Source organism: Ursus americanus, chromosome 5 (assembly GCF_024610735.1).
Source record: "Ursus americanus isolate L20-20 chromosome 5, mUrsAme1.1.p, whole genome shotgun sequence".
In the NCBI taxonomy this organism is placed as follows: domain Eukaryota; kingdom Metazoa; phylum Chordata; class Mammalia; order Carnivora; family Ursidae; genus Ursus; species Ursus americanus.
Window position 1 is genome coordinate 16945166 of NC_142131.1, and position 21181 is coordinate 16966346.

Below are 21181 nucleotides of genomic sequence, written 5' to 3' on the forward strand. Positions count from 1 at the left end.
CTGGAGAAAAGCTTCATGATATTGGATTCCTCGGACATTATACCAAAAGCATAAGTTATAAAAGTAAAAATAGATAAATCAGACATCAAAATTTAAAAAAAAATTTCATCAAAAGACATAACCAACAACACAAAAGGCAGCCTATGGGACAGGAGAAGATATATGCAAATCATACACTTGAAAAGGAATTAATATTCACAATATAGAGAGGACAAAAAAACTCAACAACAAAAACTCAATTAAAAATGGGCAAAGGACTTGAATAGATATTTCTCCAAAGAAGATCTACAAATAGCTAAAAAGCACATGAAAAGATGCTCAATATTACTAATCATCACAGAAATGCAAACCAAAACTACAATGAGATTCCACCTCATTCATACCCAATAGGATGGCCGCTATCAGAAAACAAAACAAAACAGAAGTAACGAGTTTTGGTGAGGATGTGGAGAATTTGGAATGATTGTGCACTGTTGGTACAAATGTAAAATGGTGCAGCCACTGTGGAAAATAATACACCTGTTCCTTTAAAAAGTTAAAATTTACCATATGATCCAGCAATTCCACTTCTAGATATATAGGATGTTAAAGAGATACTTATACTGTTCATAGCAGCATCATTCAAAATAGTCAAAAGGTGGAAGCAGCCCAAGTGTCCATTGATGGATAAGTGGACAAACAAAACGTGGTATCTACATACAATAGAATATTATTCAGCCATAAAAAGGAAGGAAATTCTGATGTATGCTACACTACACATGAACCCTGAGGACATTATGGTAAGTGAAATAAGCCAACCACAGAAAGACGAATGCTATATGACTCCCCATATATGAGGTACTTAGTCAAATTCATAGAGATAGAAATTAAAATGGTAGTTGCCAGTGTCTGGAGGAAGGGAGGAATAGGACATTGCTTAATAAGTGGAGAGTTTCAGTTTTGCAAGATGAAAAGCATTCTGGAGATTGCCTGCCCAAAAATATGAATGTACTCAACACTACTGAACTTTACAGTAAAAAATGGGTAAGATGGTAAATTTTATGTCATGCAATTTAACCACAACTTAAAAAGTATTTAAAAGGTGAAAAAAAAATAGCAAAGTGCAGAACAACAGCTATTTGTATGCACCATTTATACAAATAAATTAACTATAATTTAAAAATTGAATTAGGGCAGGGTACCCCTGGGTGGCTCAGTCGGTTGAGCATTGGACTCTTGATCTTAGTTCAGGTCTTGGTCTCATGGTCATGAGTTTGAGCCCTGAGTTGGGCTCTTGCTGGGCATGGAGCCTACTTCAAAAAAGGGAATTGGGGCAGGAGAACTGAGAATGAGAGAAAAATGGGATAATTAATTTTTTGTTTTGTTTTTACCTTCGGTGTGTTTTGGAATGTTGTCCATGAGTATATATTATCTTATCTATACCTTGACAAAAATACTTAGAAATGTAGATTGATATAGATGGGTAGGCAGACAGATGGACTGACATCAGATAGAGAAATAGATGAATAGATGCATATATAGTTGGGAGGGATCATATGAAAATGCTATTTGATCAACTTTGACCCACAAAAAAAGGCAATCTTATACAATTCAATAAAATATGGAAATTAACAGAAGAAAACAAAAATAGCTTAGTTAATATTTAAAATCCCTTCAAGTTTTGATTTTATGAATCCAAAAATGATAGCTTCAAAATATGTCTCAATTTAGTGTTAAAAAGTTAGAAGTCTATTCAGTTTTTGATATTATAGCCCAAATTGCTTCATTTGCAATTCTGGTTGCAAGTATTGGTTTTTGTGGAGCATTTTAGCTTGTCGAATTTCTAAGATTAGAATTTAGGCCTTACTGCATAGTTTATTTACAGCACATTTATTGAGACTTAAACAATACAGACATATGTAGCATCTTAAAGAATATTTCTAGACAAGTCAACTTTGTTGATTATCATAGAGTGTTTTCCATGTGCTAAATATATCAAGAGAGATAATTTGAATGTTATAGAAGTAGACTTGCCCTTTTTGGGTCCACATCATTTTAAAAAATGCAGAGCAGAAAAACCATGATTGTGAATTGGGAAGAAGCTTAGAGGGTTTGGTTCAAAAATCATTCTTTGCCCGTCATGGAGCTCATGTTCCTTAGGCAGATAATGTATAGTAATAGTTGAAGCATATAATAAATATCCTTTCTTACTAATGTATTACATTTTATTAGCTAGATCAATATTGCTGTAATTTCCACCCATTAGCATCTCATTGCTGTAAAGTACATAAAAATATTTACATTAACACTGATCAAAATTGCAACAGCGTATATTAAAATATGAATGACATATAATCAGAATTTTCTGTTTCTACTGCCTCCAGTTATTTGTGACCCCAGATATGAAGTTCAAGTTTATACTTAATAGCACAATTATGTAAATCCGTAATTCTAACACTGAATTACAGCTGGTAATGATCAATAATTATATTTATGTATGATGTGAAGTTAATACTGCCGCCATAGATTAATGTAAACAACAAAATTATTTCTGCAGTCGAGAGCTAACAAATCATCATAAACAAAGAGAACTAAAACAATCTCTTCAGAGCCTAATTTCTCCAGCAGAGTAAACAGATTTTTTATTCCCAGTGAATGTAAAGCCCCCAATTACAGAGAACACAACTCTACCAAAATATCATGATGGCTGAGTATTTCGCCATACTCTTTGATTATTATTTCAGTCTTCAGAAAAGGGACAATACTTTGAAATATCTGATAAAGCTTTGTTGAGAAGAGCACTGGAAGAGGTGAAAGACAGAGAAAGGTAGAAATTCCAAAAAAATATAACCAGCATTTAAAAAAAAAAACAATTTTGGGAATATACACATATTTCTATACACTAAAGAGTTCACTATTTCTAATAAAAACTAAACAGTTTTGCAAATACATCAGAAAATTGTACAGAGCTATTTTGTTGCCTGACCCTTTTATTTATTTATTTTTTGAGAGAGAGAGAGAGAGTGCACACTAGTGGGGGGGTGGGGGAGAGGGAGAGAACATTAACCAGTCTCCATGGTCAGTGCGAGCCTGATGTGGGGCTTGATCTCATGACCCTGAGATCATGACCTGAGCTGAAGTCAAGAGTTGGACGCTCAGCTGACTAAGCCATCCAGGCGTCTCAGTTTGACCCTTTCTTGAATTATAACCAGAGTTGGAAGAAACTAATGTTTGAAGTGTTCCATATAAAAGAGACTTTAAGTTTCAATAATTATGAATTTCTGAATCGGGCAGGAGACATAGGAATCATGCTACACATCTTTGCATTGCCTAGTACCGTGTAAATAGTGTGCACTTGACCAACACACATGGGTGCAGATAGAAGAGCCACACTGAAATACAATGAAAAGAACTGAACAGTTGCAATACTGCAAAACAATTATATCCTTGCTGAGACTAAGATCAGTAACTTATTTCCTATTTCACTAAGAAGGTTAAAAAAGGGGGGATTACCTGTAGGAGGATAGGTATTTTATATCTGTTTTATTCATTCATCAATCACTTATGTTTAGCTAATGTTTATATATTGTTTCCTAAGGGCCAGTAACTGTTCTAGGCAATTTGTATATAAGATCTTGTTATTTCTCACAATCACTCTGTGAGGTAGGTACTCCCGATATCTCCATTTTACAGATGAGAAAACTGAGGCACAGGGGCATGTAAGCTCACACAGCTAATGAGTGGAGGAGGCAGGATTTACATCTGTTTTGCCTGAAACAAAAATCATGTTCTTTGCTTCACACCACAGTGCAAAATCCAGATTATCATTACTACGTAGTGGAACTGTATTAAAATAGTGAAAAATAAAACAAGATGAAATCAGAGAGGGAGACAAACCGTTAGAGACTCTTAATCATAAGAAACAAACTGAGGGTTGCTGGAGGGGAGGGAAGTGGGGAGATGGAGTAACTGGAGATGGGCATTAAGGAGGGCACATGATGAGTCCTGGGTATTATATAAGACGGATAAATCACTGAACTCTACCTCTGAAACTAATAATATACTATATGTTAATTAATTGAATTTAAAATAAAAAAGGGAAAAAATAAAAGTTACCGGGAAAAAAGTTATCAATCTTTTGTCAACCTCATACTAATGATCTAATATCTTTTCTTTTTATTATTAATTTCCACTAAAACCAGTCTCATTCTAACATAAGTAATATTCATTCATGGGTACATAAATTCCACAAAAAGAGCAGTCCCCTCTAAAGAGATGCATTTATGTTTAAGAACTGTTTAATAAACAAAATCAAGAATATAAAAAAAGAAAGATAACACTAACATTTGAGGGAAAAGGCAAATGGAAACTAAGATTACTGATTTAGAATATTTATTAAGACAAAAAAATACAATTTTTAGCTTCTTAATTTAGGCCAAGATAGATTATTAAACACCACTCCACTCCACTTGAGGGTTTCTCATTTTCTGTGCTGTTGACACTTTGGGGTCAAATAGTACTTTGTTTTGGATGCTGTCCTGTGCATTTTAGGATGTATGGCATGTCCCTAGTTTCTTCTCACCAGATGTTAGTAGCACCTCACCACTCAGTGATATCAACCAAAGCGTCCCCTGGGGAGCGAAGTCACCCCCCGTTGACAACCACTGAATCCTAGTCAAATCCTAACAGCTGCATATGGTAAAATGAATCTTTAATAAATGCTTTTCAATAACCTAGAACACTTATTCAATAAAAGTTAGATATTATCTCTATCTTCAATCTACCTAGGAAATGTCACATCTTGATACTATCAAGAATGAGTCTGGGAAATGAGAACTGACAACAAGAATTAGTCATTTCCATGTAACAACTTCTCATGGTGATGTTACCAATGATGAGTGGCCTCCCTGTCTTTCATGGATTCTAATCTCTGACATAGCTTATTTTTCACTGTGACTATATTGACAATATGAATAGACATCTGAAGGGAGATAATTTCTATTCCTCCTAACTCATCGACACAACTACTTTATATATCCAAAGATTGACTATCTCTGAGATAATAAGCTAAAACTTTGTTTATGAATATATTTCTGTTCTTAATTTAAATAAAGTTCAAATGTCTTTTAAAGGTCACCTTAACAAAATAATTCTATTCACTTTCACACTATAGAAACTTTTCTTGTATTGGTAGTAAGGAATTATTGGCTGATGGGCCAATTTTCTCTGAACAATCTTAGCCACTATTTTAGCAAGGGGAGAAAAACAAAGTTAATTCTACCCCTCTTGCAGAAGTTCCTTGTGACATGGTGTTCTCCTCACACTGTAAATTTTCACCCAATGATATGGGGTGATAGACTTACATTTCTTTCCAGTTCCTGTGGGACTTCTCAGGGAGCTTAACCAAGGATAAGCTGGTTTATTCTCCCTTTTCTGTACAAAAATGTCTCCAAGACAATACATTTATGTGAAATTTATTTATTTGAAGAAAAAATATACATAGATAGATATAATTTGTTATAGGCTAGTTGCTGGCCTAGGAGAGTCAAAAAATTAGCTAATTCAACTCTCATAGCATTATGAGGTTGGCACTGTTTTATATAATGACCTTGACCTCAAAAACAAAGAAACTGTGGCACAGTTTAAATAACTTGCCCGAGATCCACAGCTAATAAGTAGCAGAAGCAGGATTTAGACATAGATGGTGTGGTTCCGGAACAGGCATTCTCAGCTCTTGGCCACACTCCAGAATGTTCTGTATCATTTTGTAGGAGAGCTTATTTCATTTCTAACTTGAAAATACCTCTACATTTATGCAAAGAAAGATTTGTTATTCTTAATATTTTTATTAATAAAAGATTTCCATTTATCAGATAGCTGAGATTTTTGAGACAAAGCTCCAATCCTAAATTTGCAAAATGGAGACGGTGAGCTAGATTTGCCCAGAGGGTGGTGTGTGTGTGATGTGTGTGTGTTTGTGTTGGACCAAACAAAGTTGTTATTATTACATTATTTGCCAACACTTAAAGCTTTGGGAAATTTCTCAGAAAAATATGGATATTGGGTTTTTCTTGAAATAATTGGAAGATAAGAAAATAACAGATTTAGTTTTCCTATATGGCAACAATCTGTCACAGCCAAGCAGCTGTCCTTTTTATATGGGACATGCAAGCCCCAGCACACTCTGTTATCTTGCATCTTGCCAGTCTCACTCATTATGTTTCTTGATGGTCTCTGTGGAACTTTAAGACCCCTGCTCTTGTCCCTGGAAAACCTGAAAAGAAGCAAGACAGAGCTTAGTTCTCAGAGGTCATAAGACTCCAGGGAGGTATCATTTCTAGAACTTGAGAATAAGGTGAGATAATAGGCTCAGAAAAATGTTCAGAGATCAATGATTAAATCTGGGTGACAGATTACAATATTGCGATACCGTGTTATTAAGAAAAGCCTAAATTCACCCGAGTACGTTGTAAAGATCTTATTGGCTTTATTCACCAAGTCCTCAATTGCGCAGCGTCCAATCTAGCAGATAGGAAGGAGCTCCAAGGAGCTGTACATAATGAAAGACTTTTACAGGCAGAAGGGAGTGGGAACAAGGAAGTTGTACTAGTACACTTATTTGTGGCAAGGTCACTTACCTTTAGGGGACTGCAGGGGTCTATCAGGCAGATGAATTCACTAATGCTGATCAGGTAATTCCTGACTGACTAGTTTAGCATTCTATTTCTGGGAGAGCTGAAAGTGTAATTCAGTCAAGTCTCGGTCGGTGATGTGGCTCTTAGCATTAATGACTTCATTTTGGGCCTGTTGTCTTGTTTTTAACATGGTTTGTAAAAATATATATTTGGTCATTCAGGTGACCAAAAGATACTTCTTGTATGTTGGGTCTTTGTCCACAGCTCCTGGCTCACAGCTCCCCAAACCCTTGGAATCTCCTGAGCAGTAAGGGCAATGGAAACATCTTTTGTTATAGTATTACGTTCCTGAAAATGTTTCAGAGCCACAAGGGTGAAGAGGGCAAGGTGTCATTCATAAGAAGCCACTTTCCACCACAATGGGGTTGTGTTAAAGAAGTAACTTTCAGGAAGCATCTGGTCTGGTTGCCGGTGGAACTAACCATCGATAGAGGGGTGGAAGTTTCTGTCCCACCCCCTCATTTACAGGAAAGGGAGAGGGCGGAAGCTTGAATCATCACCAGTGGCCAATGATTTAATCAATCACGCTCCTGTAATGAAGTCTCCATAACAACCCACAAGGAGAGGGTTCTGAGTGCTTCCAGTTGGTAGAGGGCCTGGAGAGGGCGCGGAAGCTCCCTGTGCTTTCCTTGTACTTCACTCCGTACTTCTCTTCTATCTGGCTGTTCCTGAGTGATAGCCTTTGGTAACAAACCAGTGATCAAGTAAGTAATCAGATTTCCTGAGTTCTGTGAGCCTCTCTAGCAAATTAATCAAACCAAGGAAGGGATTGTGGGGACCTGTGATTTATAGCCAGTCGGTCAGAAACATAGGTAACAACGTGGGCTTGAAATGGGCGGGGGCGAGGTTGGAGGGAGCCTCGGAAGGTTGTGGAGGAGAGCAGTTTTGTGGGGCTAAGCCCTCACCCTACGGAATATGAAGCTGTCACTGAGTAGGCAGTGTCTGAATTGAGTTAAATTGTTAAGATTCTCAGCTGGTTTTGAGAAATGTTTGTTGGTGTGGGAAACCCCTAACCCTCCCACTGTGGAAATTTGACTTCAGAACCCTATTAAATAGAAAAACCAGTAAGACCGACCATGTACAATTACCATGCCCTTACCCTAGAGTAGGCACTGTATCCTCCCCTTGATAAGAAATAGAGATTAAGTTAGCACGTGGGGCTTCGTTGATTGCTAAGTTGGCCCAGATGTGTAGAACAGAGGTCTGCAGAAGGCTCTAATTTGGTCTTTCCATTATTGAACTTGCAAAATGTGCACTATTTTGATGAAATTATCATGGTATTTCTCACCTTTGTATATTACCTGAACTTCATTTTTGTCAAAGAATTTATAAAGAAATAGAAGTACTATGTGATTCTCTTGTAAACATATATTAGAACTTATTCTCTGAATTCCATGAAAGGAGAAAATATTAAAGGATTTACTAAATAGGAGAGGAGAAGTCTATTAAAAATGTCTTTAACTTAGCTAGACACTGGAATTTCACAAAACTCAAGAGTGGTTAAATAGTTTAATTTGGAATGGGGCAATTAAGGGAAGCAGCTGATGGCTGGGAGACTGTAAATAGTCTGCAAGTGGGCATAAGTGGTTATGTGACAAAATTTTAGCAGAGCAGTTAGTGGAATGCTTTAAACATGAATCCAAGGACACTTGATTATATATATAAAAAGTGGTAATTAAGGAAGAAAGACCTATCAGTAAAGGAGAGAATCTCTAACGCCACAATCTATTAGCCTTGTCTCTCTGGAAACCCAGAAACGGGAAGACCTTTACTATCACAATTATGTCAGTTATTTCATAAGTGCCGTTTTTGAGGAAACATTTTACAGTAATTTTAACGCGTTATAGAAAAACTTATAGTTGCATGGATGCAGTCCCAGGTACTCAGGCTCAGAAATAGTTTATACTATAGGATTTTCATTGATGGTATTTATAAAGCAAGATGAGGCATTTCGAAATGACAGGTAGGCCAAGCTTATTCTGCAAGCAGCAAATCATTTTGAGAACAAGAGATTCAAATGTGTTTACAGAATAAAATCAACATGTGCAGTAAAAGAAAATGAAAGCAGAATGAACGAGGAGAAAGTGTTTGTGGACCGCTGGTTAAAGACAGCATCGATACCCGAACGAAAAAAGCTTGGTCATTAGTTCCCAAGTGGCAGAACATTTATCTTTAAAAATTTGATACTTTGTGGTGTCAGCTGAGGTATATTATATATTTATTCTTAAATTATCTGTTTCATAAATTGTCTATAGCGTAAGGTGTGACTTTTGTTTCTGTTTATTCATCTTCCTATGGCCATTGTAAAGTACCAAATTAACAGATTTTTTGGGAAAGAATAAAAAAAAAAAACTTTCCTGGGTGTGTCTGCCTGGTGTCTAAAGACTATATTCTGGTGCAAAGACGTAGCCAACCAGGTCAGTGACATCCCAGATAAGGAGGGAGACAAAAAAGAGGACCGACTGGGTAAAGTTCCAGGGACTGGGTGGAACAGAGAGAATAGTGGTTCAGAGACTGGATGTCTATGCCATGGCCATGGAATAAGATGATGATGAAAAAGTGCTCCTCAAGTTGTGTTTTAATAGTTGATATTTGAAAAAACTCAGAACTAAATTAGGTGGTCCAAACCCAGGTCCTCAATCCAAGGTCTACTGGGAGAGAGGAAGATTAGGCTCACCATCCATTATCTATTGCTGTGCAGCAAGCCAGCCCCAAATTCCTGGACTTGAAACCATAACAATTTACTATCCATCATGAGTTTGGGCAGTTCTTTGGCTGATTTTTCCTCTTGGTTTCTCATATGATTACATTTTACTAGAGAATCTGCTGGGCTGGATTATCCAAGATGGCAGGTGGTGCACAGTATTAGCTAGAGAACCTCAGTTCTTCATGGACTGTTACCCTCAAGGTGTTTAAATTGACTCCTTACCTGGCAGTCTCAGGGCAACGTCACCAGAGTTTGAAGGCTGAAGGGGCAAAGTGTCTTAAGGTGCAGAGTCCAGTACTTGTACAACTTTAATTCAGTCACATTTATTTTTGAAAGCAAGTCCTAAGACTGCCTCAAATTCAATGGTTGGGGAAATAGGCTCTATCTCCTTTGGGGAGGAGTTAGAAGAAAAGAATCTGGACATGAAATAGAGGCATTGAATCAATTGTGGGCTTGAAAACCAGGGACCCAGGAAAATTTCTATGAGTTAGAAAATGAGGAAGTCTGGAGCAATTTTCAAGGCAAAATGTGCGTGTCCATAGTAAATGTTGAGGTGTTCCTCCTGTGCTTCCTTATTAGTGTTTTGGGTGTGTTTAAAGATATTTAGAGGGAGTGAACACCTACGGAATGTGGCTCACGCAGAGATTTTTCTGTGGTAGCATGGTAACTTAATTATATATTTATGTATTTGGTCGGAACAATTATGTCTTTGGTCGGAACAATTATGTCTTCATGTCTTTCATTATAACAAAGTTTTAAGTGTTTTGGCTTAAGTGTTTCATTCATACTGGGTTTTATGTCCTAGAGGTATGAATGGTGGTTTCCTACCATACACTGTTATCCACTTTTCATCGAAAAATGATACTGTAATAGCATTCTATGGTGACAGATGGTAGCAACACTTGTGGTGAGTGTAGCATCACATATAGAGAAGTTGAATCACTATGTTGTGCACTTGAAACTAATGTAACATTGTGTCTGCTCAATTAAAAATATTTTTCTAAAAAAGACAAAAATGCAGAAGGATTGTTTTCTCATGGTCAGAAGACGTTTATCTGTGGGTCTCAGAAATTCGGGGAATTTTTTCTTCTATCTTGGAGCTGTAGGTTATGTGATTTCTCTTTTCTAGTTGCTACTCAATGGTACAGAAAGCAAAGAACCCAATATTGTTCGGATGGTGATGTCAATAAAAGAATCTTAGTCTAAGCCTTTCTCATTGTAGGCTTGCTCTAAGGACAGCTGTGTATAACCACATGCATTGAGGAATGCCTGGTTTGGTATTTTGTGTTGTCCACGACCTATTAGGTATTTCCATACATTAATCATTAGATTATGATAAAATGATACAATATCCCCAGTTACACAGAGCCCTGAATGTATTTAACAAATGAAAGTGATAACTTGAATTCACTCTTCTAAATATCTAGTGTAGTCATGGAGTGGTCTAGGTATTTAACCCAATGAGATCTTGACTTATTTTAGTTTTAATCGTCATTTGACTTCCTAATCATGGCAGAAAATAGATCTAAATTACCTTCTTTAAATTAGACGAGAAAGATATGATTAAATTGCACTTCCGACCAAAGTATCATTTTTCACTTACTCAAGAAACAGCATGAACGATGCCTGTATTTCCACTCGTGTTAAGTTCTAAATTTCCCTCCACTGTGCAAAGGTGAGCTTTATTTCCTTTTTGCAATTCTTGGAACAGCAAGTACACACTACTTCTCACATTTAGCATGCACTTACATCACATTTAGGTTTGCCTGCATATTACATTTCTCCTCAATAACAGTAGGCTAAAATGTTCATTTTTCTCCAGGGTTTAAGGTAGGCAGAACATGGGTAATTGGCAGCCCCCAAAGCTACTTCAGGTAACAAGTTCCTTTTAGATCATCCTTCTGTCATTCCTAGAGTGAGCCCGTAGAATCCAGGGTGGTTAGTGGAAATCCAGTTGTCACATGTATGTTCTAGAAATCAGGAGAAGGGAAGAGGGGATAAAAGATAACTCCTTCTTCAAGTTTGTAATACTTTATCTTAATCTTACTCAATCTCACTTACATATATACACCTGCCCAGAAAGCTGGGGAATGTAGTCTTTTAGCTGGGTGCATGGCAACCCGTCAATAATCAGGATTCTATTGTTAAAAAAGAAGAAGAGGATGGATATTGAGATGCAACCATCAGTTTTTTCCACAGTACTTAGTAAGAATTAATTGAATCGAATTGAATAGAAATCATAGAGATTTCTGCTATGTGCTTTAAGAATCACTACTTGACAAGGTGTTGGAAATCACCTAATTTCTTATTTGGTGCTTCATGTCATTTAAAGTATAACCTGAATTTAGGTTATCAGAAGTTGCTGTAACCTCTTAAAGTACGAATCTATTTATCTTCAATTTCTGAGCTGAAGGCAACAGCTGCATCTTACCAATGAACCCCCATCTGATAGAAACATGTGTCTGATTTCTATTTTAGTCTTGGCATAGTAGCTGTGAAAGACTTTGGTTGGCACTTAGTTATATTGCTAATATGTCACCGACTATTATTGCTACTGAACCAGCTTTTCTGTCACATCCCTTATCACATAGCATATCTATAAACCTTATAAGTAAGCTAGCATTCTACCTTTTTATACAAATATACATCTTAATTCTGTCTCTAAACATGCACACCCCCACTGACTTTTGCATTTCACATTTTGTCTTCTATTTTCACTTAGATCTAATAACATTATTTAAAAATTGTCAAGCAGTCAAGAAAGACTGAAAAGAAGGAGATGAACTAGAAAATTATCCAGTTGGCAGCACTGTGTAAAAATGATAAAACTGTATATGTGTATTACTTTAAACACAAGAGATGATTATTTTGTTTGCTTTCTTGTGGTTTCTTAGAACATTAAATCTTAAAATCTGTTCTATATTCCCTTTAGTAAAAGCATTGTCAATATCCTGAAATCAGAATTTCAGGAGGTTTAAATTGTTCTTTTTTTTTTTTTAAACCGAATATCCTTCACAGTCCTCTGCTGTGTCTAAAATGCCATTGATATCATTTTGTAAGTCTCTAATTTCAGGTATTTTAGTTTTCAGTTAGGAACTTTCCATTTGATTCTCTTTCAAGGTTTTGTTTAGTGTTAAATTGTTTGTTCATGTCCTTCATTGTCATAAACATATTTATCATAATTATTTTATAACCTGTTAAGTCTAATAATTAGGTGATCTGAGGACCTTTTTTTTGTTGTGGTGGTGGTGAGTTTTTGTTTTTTTGTTTTGTTTTGTTTTTTGTCCCGCCCCCCCCTTTTGGTTTTTAGGCATGTGGATCTGTCTTTGGTATGTCAAGCAATTTTTGATTAAATGTCAGATATTATACATAAAAATCATGGGGGCTGCACATGATGTTATCTTCAGAGATTAGAGAGAGTTCACTGTTTTCTTTGGTAGACAAAAGGAATGAAAGCTGCTTTCATGCTGTCTGGCAACCGTGATGTGGCTTAGCCTATCCCGAATTCACCGTGGACTCTAGAGTCTCCAACGGAGTGGATGGGAAAGATTTAGGGGGCCCCATTCTCTTGGCAGTTCTCCTACCCTAATTCTTATTTTCTGACGCTGATGTACACCTCCGTCTACTTTTTAGATATTTTACACTTTAGCTTTTAACCGTGGACTCTGCACAGTCCCTGAATGTGGCCATTCCTTTGAGGTAAAACCCATTCATGCGCTTGAAACTACTTTCCGAGTATGTATCACAAGGTCTTTTGGTGTTTCTTTTCTCCAGGAAGAACACTCTGTTAGTCTAATCCTCCAATTCTTAGGCTCCTGCTCAAGCCTAGGGTGAGCAAATGCCTCGGGGTAAAAGCAGTAGCCAAGGTCAGCTTCTGCTCTGGAGACGCTCTCCTCTCCGGAGTTTTAGACCCTCCAGTCCTTGGTGTTTCATCAGTTCCCCAGTGTCTCTGAACAGATGATTTGCTTGTTTTATCGTGTTTTCTCCCAATTGTTCTCTGCGAGAGTTTTGGACTGCCAAAAACTACTCAATTCCATCTGGTAGATATATATATCTATATCTATATATCTATATATAGATATATATTTTTTTACTATTTGCTCACTTTATCTTAAATAGTATACCATATGGACAACTTGGAAATTTACCTTTCTACCTTTGTAATCTGTTAATGATAGAGTAAATATCAACGGTCTGAATGTATACTTATATATAGGGAGGTATATTACTTCAGAAATGAAAACATAAAAAAAGATTATGTCACCAAATACATTCAAAATTTTTAAACTTTATTAAATCTGTATATTATATGAAGTCTTTAAAATGAGCGCTTCAATCTAAAAAGCATATTTATGCATTCAGAAGAATTTTCCAAAATATTTGAAATGTTTATCTGGCAGAATTGGAGAGAGGAATAAAGTATGTTTTGTGTGTTTTCTCCCCCCCCAATATCTAATGTTATCTTATTTTTTAAAAGTTTATCTAATTAACATATAACCTTTACACTTATATAATAAAGTAGATTCTTGGAGACTGATAGATCTAAATTTTCTAATTTCTATCTATAGCTTTTTCTCTTTGAGAAATCTAATCTATGCCTATTAATTCAAGCACCAGAGATGACTTTCAGCCCAGACAAGTTTTTTGGGCTCCAAATTTGTACATAGAAAAATCACCACGTTATTGTGACTTAAATGTCACATGGATATGTCAGACTCAACTTGCTGAAACTTTATTTCGACCCCATGACTCCTGCTATACCTGACATTTGGCAAGCACCTACTACATATTGACTGACTGATTGAATGACATCCCCCACCCATCTCCAATCAAGAATCTTTATTCTTTACCTTGATGAACCCAAGAAAACCAGCCACCCGTTGTAATTATCCCGGGTTCCACATATCACTTTCTATTACTCATTTAAGAAGAAAATCTCTCTCTTTTTTTTGTTTGTTTCTTCTAATTTCTGTCTTTTTTCCCATAAGAGGTGTTCTCAAATATCTGAAACTACTTGCCTTTCCATATCTATTAAGAATAAAGTACAAAAAAAAAATGTAAGTGGAAGCTCAGTATCTCTTGCCAGGGCTTATTGAGTGATTGATTTCATAACAGGATTTTGGGGAGGAGACTTGTCAGTTATATTGGAAAAACCCCTCAAATATCAGCCTTTCTTCACAGGTCATTCAGTTTCATCACAAAAGAATCCTTAGGGCTTTTTTTTCTGGGAGCAGTAGACCTGTAGACTTGATTGAATATGTTCTGGGAATGATTTTCTCTCTCTCTCTCTCTCCATGTGGTGTGTGTATGTGTGTGTGTTGGGGAGGGGGGTGAGCTCACCATTAAGTATATAAACTTCTATTGAATATGTCTTTTTCAGTATTGTCAGTCAGCCTCACCCTTTGCTCTTTCTAATGTCCCTAAATCCACAGGCTTGAATTTCTTCAAAGAATAAATCTTTAGGCTCTGTCAGGTGGAGGAAAGGCAAGTAACTGGCCTTGCTAGTTGGTGAAGTCCTCAGTAGGTTTTTTATGTTCCCATAATACCCTGTGCATAACTCTATTACAACTATCATAGTATATTATATTATGGTAGATATTTGTCTAGCTCTTTGCTTTCTGACTATGGATTCCTTAAAACCAGACTATTATCACAAAGGTAGTATTTAATGAGTACTTGAGAAAATGAAATGCTTGGATATCTATATTTATATTTATATGTATATGTATATATTTATATTGTATCATTTATTATTAATTATATTTATTTATGGAATTCCTGCTTTCTTTAAACAGAACTTCTTCAACAAATGTTTATGAGTGAGTGTCATGCATGTTTTAAGGAGTGGTGATATATCAGTCAACAAAACAGAAAATGACCAGTGCCTTCTGAAACCTAGAGTCTAGTGATGAGAGGAAAAAAAAAGAAATTAAAAACAAATGTAAGGAATATGTAAGATATATAATGAATTAGAAGTTGATAAGTGCCATGAAAATGAAGACAAATTAGAGCAGGCTGAGGAAGACTGGGAGTGTTGGAAGAAGAAGTTCAGTTTGTGGTATTAAAGTTGTTTCTTAGACTATGGACTCTGAGAAACAAACTGAGAGCCTCAGAGAGGAGGGGGGTGGGGGAATGGGATAGGCTGGTGATGGGTAGTAAGGAGGGCACGTATTGCATGGTGCACTGGGTGTTATACACAACTAATGAATCATCGAGCCTTACATCGGAAACCGGGGATGTACTGTATGGTGACTAACATAATATAATAAAAAATCATTTAAAAAAAATAAAGTTGTTTCTTAGGCAATGTTGATGATAGTAGAGTGAAGCCTTGGAAGAAAAGTATAAGCTAAGTGAATATCTGCAGGAAGAATAGTCCAGATAAAGAAAATAACTAGATCAATGGCTCCCAAGGAGAAGAGTTCAGTGTGGTTAGAGTGGAGTGAGCAGGAAAGGGGGAGAGGATGGAAGATGTGATAACAGAGGAGCCGGCCCCAGCTCATGGACAAATTTTTTGGCCTTCATAAGGATCTTGGCTTTTACTTTAGGTGAAATGGTGAGTCACTGATGAATTTTGACAATGACGTGACACAATCACAACTACATCTCGTAGCCTCACTCTGTTATAGTAAGAGTGAACTTTAGGAGGGAAGAGTGGACACAGGGAGACCTGATGGAGAGTATGGCAATAGTGATGACAGAAGACAGTCGTTCTGACCAGGATGGTAGCAAAAGTGAGCAGTGGTTAGATCTTAGATATTTGAAGGTGGAGCTGATGAGATTTGCAGATAGATTAAACATGGCTTTTTAATGTTAAACATTAAACTGAAGAACTGAATAACATTAAACTGAATAAGTGACAAATCTATCCTCAACTGGGGGACAAAAGGCCAAAAGGTCGGACAGATCTGGGGGGAGAAGATCAGATTTGGACATATATTGAATTTGTCTATTAGACATTTCCATGGCTATGTCAGGTCATCAAATCAGGAGAGCTATTTAAACTAGAAACATACATGTGAGAGTTTAAGCATACAGATGCTGTTTAAAGCCATAGGACTACGTGAAATCATCAAGGAATGGGCAATGATAGAAAAGAGAAGATCGGAGAATGTGTTCTGGGGAACATTCAAATGGATACGCTTGGGAGAAGAGGAAGACCCAGAAAAGGAAACCAAAAAAGAGGCATTCATCAGGTAGGAGCAAAACCAAGAGGCTGTGACCTAGGAGCCAGGTAAAGGAGGTGTCTCAAGGAAGAGGGAGTAATCAACTGTGTCGATTGCTGTTAAGTCAGACAGGGCAGGAACTGGGAAGGGATCAATGGATTTACAATTAGGAAGTCATGATCAAAGAGCAGAATTCAGTGGCAGTGGCCATAGTGTGGTGGCGATCTAGACTAGGGTGAATTTAATAGAGAATGGGAGGAGAGGAATTAGACATAGAATAGAAAATTCTGTTGAGGGGTTTTGCTGAAAAGGGAACAAAAAAAATGAAAAAAAAAGTTTGTCTAAACGTGTGAGAAATAATTTTATAAGAGTCAGCATATTATTTCCATATACTGATGGGAAAGGTCTAGCAAAGAGTGAACAATTGATATTATAGGAGAAGTGAGGGGCATGATTCCTGGGGCTATGCCCTTGAGGAGGTGGGGGAGATGGGAACTGCTGTGAAAATCAGACTTTAATTGAGAAAAGAGTCTGAAAATGGCACGAGTCACACCAGGCAGGAAGGCAGAGTATGTGAGCACATGTACTGGTAATGTGGAGAGTGGATTCTTTGGTGGTTCTTTTCTTATTGCTTCAGTGAAGGAAAAAAAAAATTATCACCTGAGACTGCGGACAAGGGAGAGGGTGTTGAGGTTTGAAGAGTGAGAAGACATGAAATATTCGTGCAGGAGAATAGAAGTATAAATGTACTGGAGACATATTTAATGATTATATGATATCATTAAGGGCCCACTGTAGACAATAAATAGGAATATGAGATCAGTCAGCATGGTGGAATGTTAGTCTCTAGCCAGATTTAGCTGTATAGCTGTGGGAGTTAACCAAAATAAAGAGAGGGGCAAAAGAATTAAAGATATAGGTAAGGAAATGCTTATAATGTTTGACTATGGAGATTTTTTTTCTTTTTCTTACTTTAATTTCAACTTATATTTAAAGAAACCAAACAGAATTCTTATTTTTGTAAACCAAGATAATATTTCCTGGAAATGGAATGATAATAATAATGGGTTCATTAATATTAATATACCAAAGGGGCGCCTGAGTGACTCAGTCGGTTTGCCTTTGGCTCGGGTCATGATCTCAGTGTCCTGGAATCAAGCCCCGCATTGGGCTCCCTGCTCGGCGGGGAGTCCGCTTCTCCTCCTTCCCCTGCCCCTCCCCCTGCTTGTGCTCTCTCTCCCAAATAAATAAATGAAATCTTTAAAAATTAATAATAATATACCAAAGGAAAACCCAATTCGAATATTTAAAAATGCATCTTTGAAATTTCTTCATCTCTTTATTAGAACTTCAATGAGATATCACTACTGATATTTCAGCAATTGATTATTTTGTGCAGATTCTGTAGATGGAAGCATTATTAACTACCATGGCAGTAAAGCAGTGATGTTTAAAAACAAGGTCTGTGACCGTCCAGTCATTTGAAGCATCTCTTCTGGAGCAGATAATTAAGGAAACCACTGGAATAGGAGAGAATAATGGATAACACATGGAAAAGCATTGAATTTACTTCCAAATCTCATTTTCAGAATTATTATTAGAACTATATATCTGTTCAGTTGACCCTCAAACAATATGAGTTTGAACTGCATGAGTCCACTTATGTGGATTTTTTTTTCAATAAATATAGTGTGGTACTGTAAATGTATTTTCACTACCGTATGATTTTCTCAGTGTCCGTGCCCCTAACCCTTGCATTATTCAAGGGTCAACTGTGTATCCATTATTTAGCTGACCATTGAAATTACACTGAAAATCTAGAAAAAAATGAAAACTGCGTATTCACTGAAGTAAGACATCTTTTTAATAAGTACAAAATAGTCTTTAAATGATCCTTGTTCTAAAAGAGGCATTGCAAATGAATGTGTATTTTTTTTTTGCCAATATGTTTTTTTGTTGTCCGCGCAGTATGGCCCATTATTTGACAGAAAACATGTAATTGATCTTTATAACATGGTACTTAATTGCTTTCCTATATGATTGGTTAGAAACTTTTTTCCTCTAACTTAGCATTCTCACTGGCACTAAAAGAAGTCTGTTTCAAAATAATTCTGTTGAAAGGGCTCTTAACCTAAGGTATATGAATTGTTGTTTGTATGTCATATTGTTGGCAAAAATGTGTGTGGGGTGTGTGTGTGTGTGTGTGTGTGTACTTAAACACACACTTCTGGTTAGAGATTCCTCCCTTTCATGAAATTCTTAAAGGGATCTTTGACCCCCCCCCCCAATAGTGGTGATAACTGACGAGTCCGCAATAAAGGGGACAGTTTTTTTCCTGTGTTCTCAAGAGGAGTCATTCTTTTGCATCCCTACATCTATGACACAGAGGAAAAATTTGTGCTTAGTAGTTTTAATTTGCATGTAATGAAATAGGGTTGCTAAAGGGGACACATGGATGTACCCAAATCACCCAAAAGGCAACAGTGTCAAATACAAAAGCCACATTAAAAAAAATTCCCTCTCCAATGGACTAACCAGGAGCATGCAGTTTTTCAGCTGTGAGCAATTGGCTACTGATAACCTTGTTCATTAACAAATCAAGCAGCTGTTCAGATCTGCAGAAAAGCCCCCATGTTGTCCCTAAATACTCCAGTACAAAATCAGTGTAAACCAATTAAGTTACACAATGGGAAAAGCATCAGATGTGTAACTGACGCTTCACTTAACCCCAGTCTACTCCTCTTTTAGATTTCAATAATCCTCAACCTTCAGAAAATGATAAATTTTTACATCAAGCTTGAATAAATGTTCCAGAGTAAATTCTACTTAAAGAGAAACATATTTTAGAAATCTAAAAATTCTTGTGGCTACTTGAACTTTAATTATTTTGTACACTGAAAAAAATAATTTGCCAGTGACTGGAAGTAATCTTTGGTCCAAGGGATTTTATTATTTATGTTAAGAAATACTGTTTGTGCTTACAAAGTTGTTGATTATCTGTGGAAGAAATGGTGGAGGTATTAAGATGTACTTAGTACACTTAAGATATGTCAATAAGAAATCTAAATTAGGTTTTTAAGGGTTTGGCAAATTTCACACACAAAATTATACACATTTATATTTTTCACACAAATGGAGTAAAGCATAGGGTCTACTTCAGTCTTTGTAGCTATTAGTATTTTGAAATAATTCATCTCGAAACTCATTGTGTGAGCGTTGAAAGGATTTTACCTACAGCTTCTTAGTTCATCTTTATAATCTATTACTTATTTCCTTTGGTTGGGATAGCATCAAAATTGTGGTAAATGTGAATCTTAAAATTTCAGAATTTTCAGAACTTCAAAGGATTCTCAAGGTCCTGGGGTCCAACTCCTTTATTTTACTTCCTCAGTAAAAACTCATTAGGAAAATAATCCTATTTTTCACATTCATTTCTAAAGAGAACGCAGATTTCTATGCTCTGTCACCCAGCCCAGTTCTCTCAGTGAAAGGAATGACCTTGAATTGAACTGTAGAAAGTACATGGAAGAAAAGTTTACTGAAGAAGTTTAGTAAGGATACTGAGATTAATGCATCTGTTTGTGTTGGACACCCTTTCCTGTGCTGCGTATTCAAAGTGATGGGATCACGTTATTTATTATATTTTTCAGATCATTTGCAATGTTAATTTATATGAGTTTGATATCGCTTTTGTCTTTTAGTTATGTGTTATTCTGAGAAATCCCTGGGGAAGCAGAGGATTTATACGCTTTGTGTAGACGTTCTGCAGACTAAGCGCTCTGGCATAATTATTTTTGGCACTCGCTAACTGATTAAAACATCCAATTTAACTCATGATCAGTAAGATTAAACCTTTTTAATATACCTCAAAAGTAAATTATCATTTACTACTCAAACATCCCTTTCTGCACATGTCCTCAATAAAGCTTTTCTTTTTTCGTTAATGTACCTTTTAACGAGGATTCCCTTTTATTTCTTCCTTTGGGCAAAAGTGCCTTATCCTTTATAGAGAGGTAGGAACAAAGATGAGATGGAGGCTCACTAGATAAATACATTGAGTTTTAATGTGATACCAATTACCAGCCTTCATTTTTGTTGTATTTTGTAAAGAATCTGCTATTCAAGAAAACATGTCCCCACTTTGGGTTTGCTTGATGTACAGACAAACGAGAACAGTGAGAAAGAAAGAATATTTGAAAAAAATCATTTACGTGACTTGGCAAAAAATCTGTCTTTTGTTTAATTTTACATTAGTTGCTTTGTAAAACTTAAGTGTTGCATTTCAGTTGCGCGGTGCAACCCATTTAGCAGAATATCCAAAACACGTTTCAACCGTACAACAATTTGAAGGGAAAAAAAAAATGTTTCTGAGGACTAATAAGTGTGATATAGCCTTGAGTGAGAATAATCGCAGTTTGCAGGTCCTCTTCCTGCTGAGGGCTCTCGCAGTGGACCATCCCCGTCATGAGAGACATGGAAAGCGGAATGCCCTAGGTGACATGCATCGGTCAAGTTAGGGGCTCATGGAGCTCGAAAACAGTCACAGGTGTAAACACCTCACACACTGAGGGAGGTGCGGGGAGAAGATCCGATTCGCAGACGACTCCTGCGTGGATGCTGGAGTGTTATTGTGT

The 21181-nt window shown here is 36.6% G+C and overlaps 1 long non-coding RNA gene across 1 annotated transcript in view; it reads left to right on the forward strand.

The window, feature by feature from the left end:
• Positions 1-7268: 7268 nt before the first annotated feature.
• LOC148110044 (uncharacterized) overlaps positions 7269-21181 on the forward strand; it is a 64945-nt gene continuing 51032 nt past the window's right edge. The window contains exon 1 of the long non-coding RNA XR_015724317.1: positions 7269-7378. This is a non-coding gene — a long non-coding RNA (uncharacterized LOC148110044). The remainder of the gene's footprint in view (positions 7379-21181) is intronic.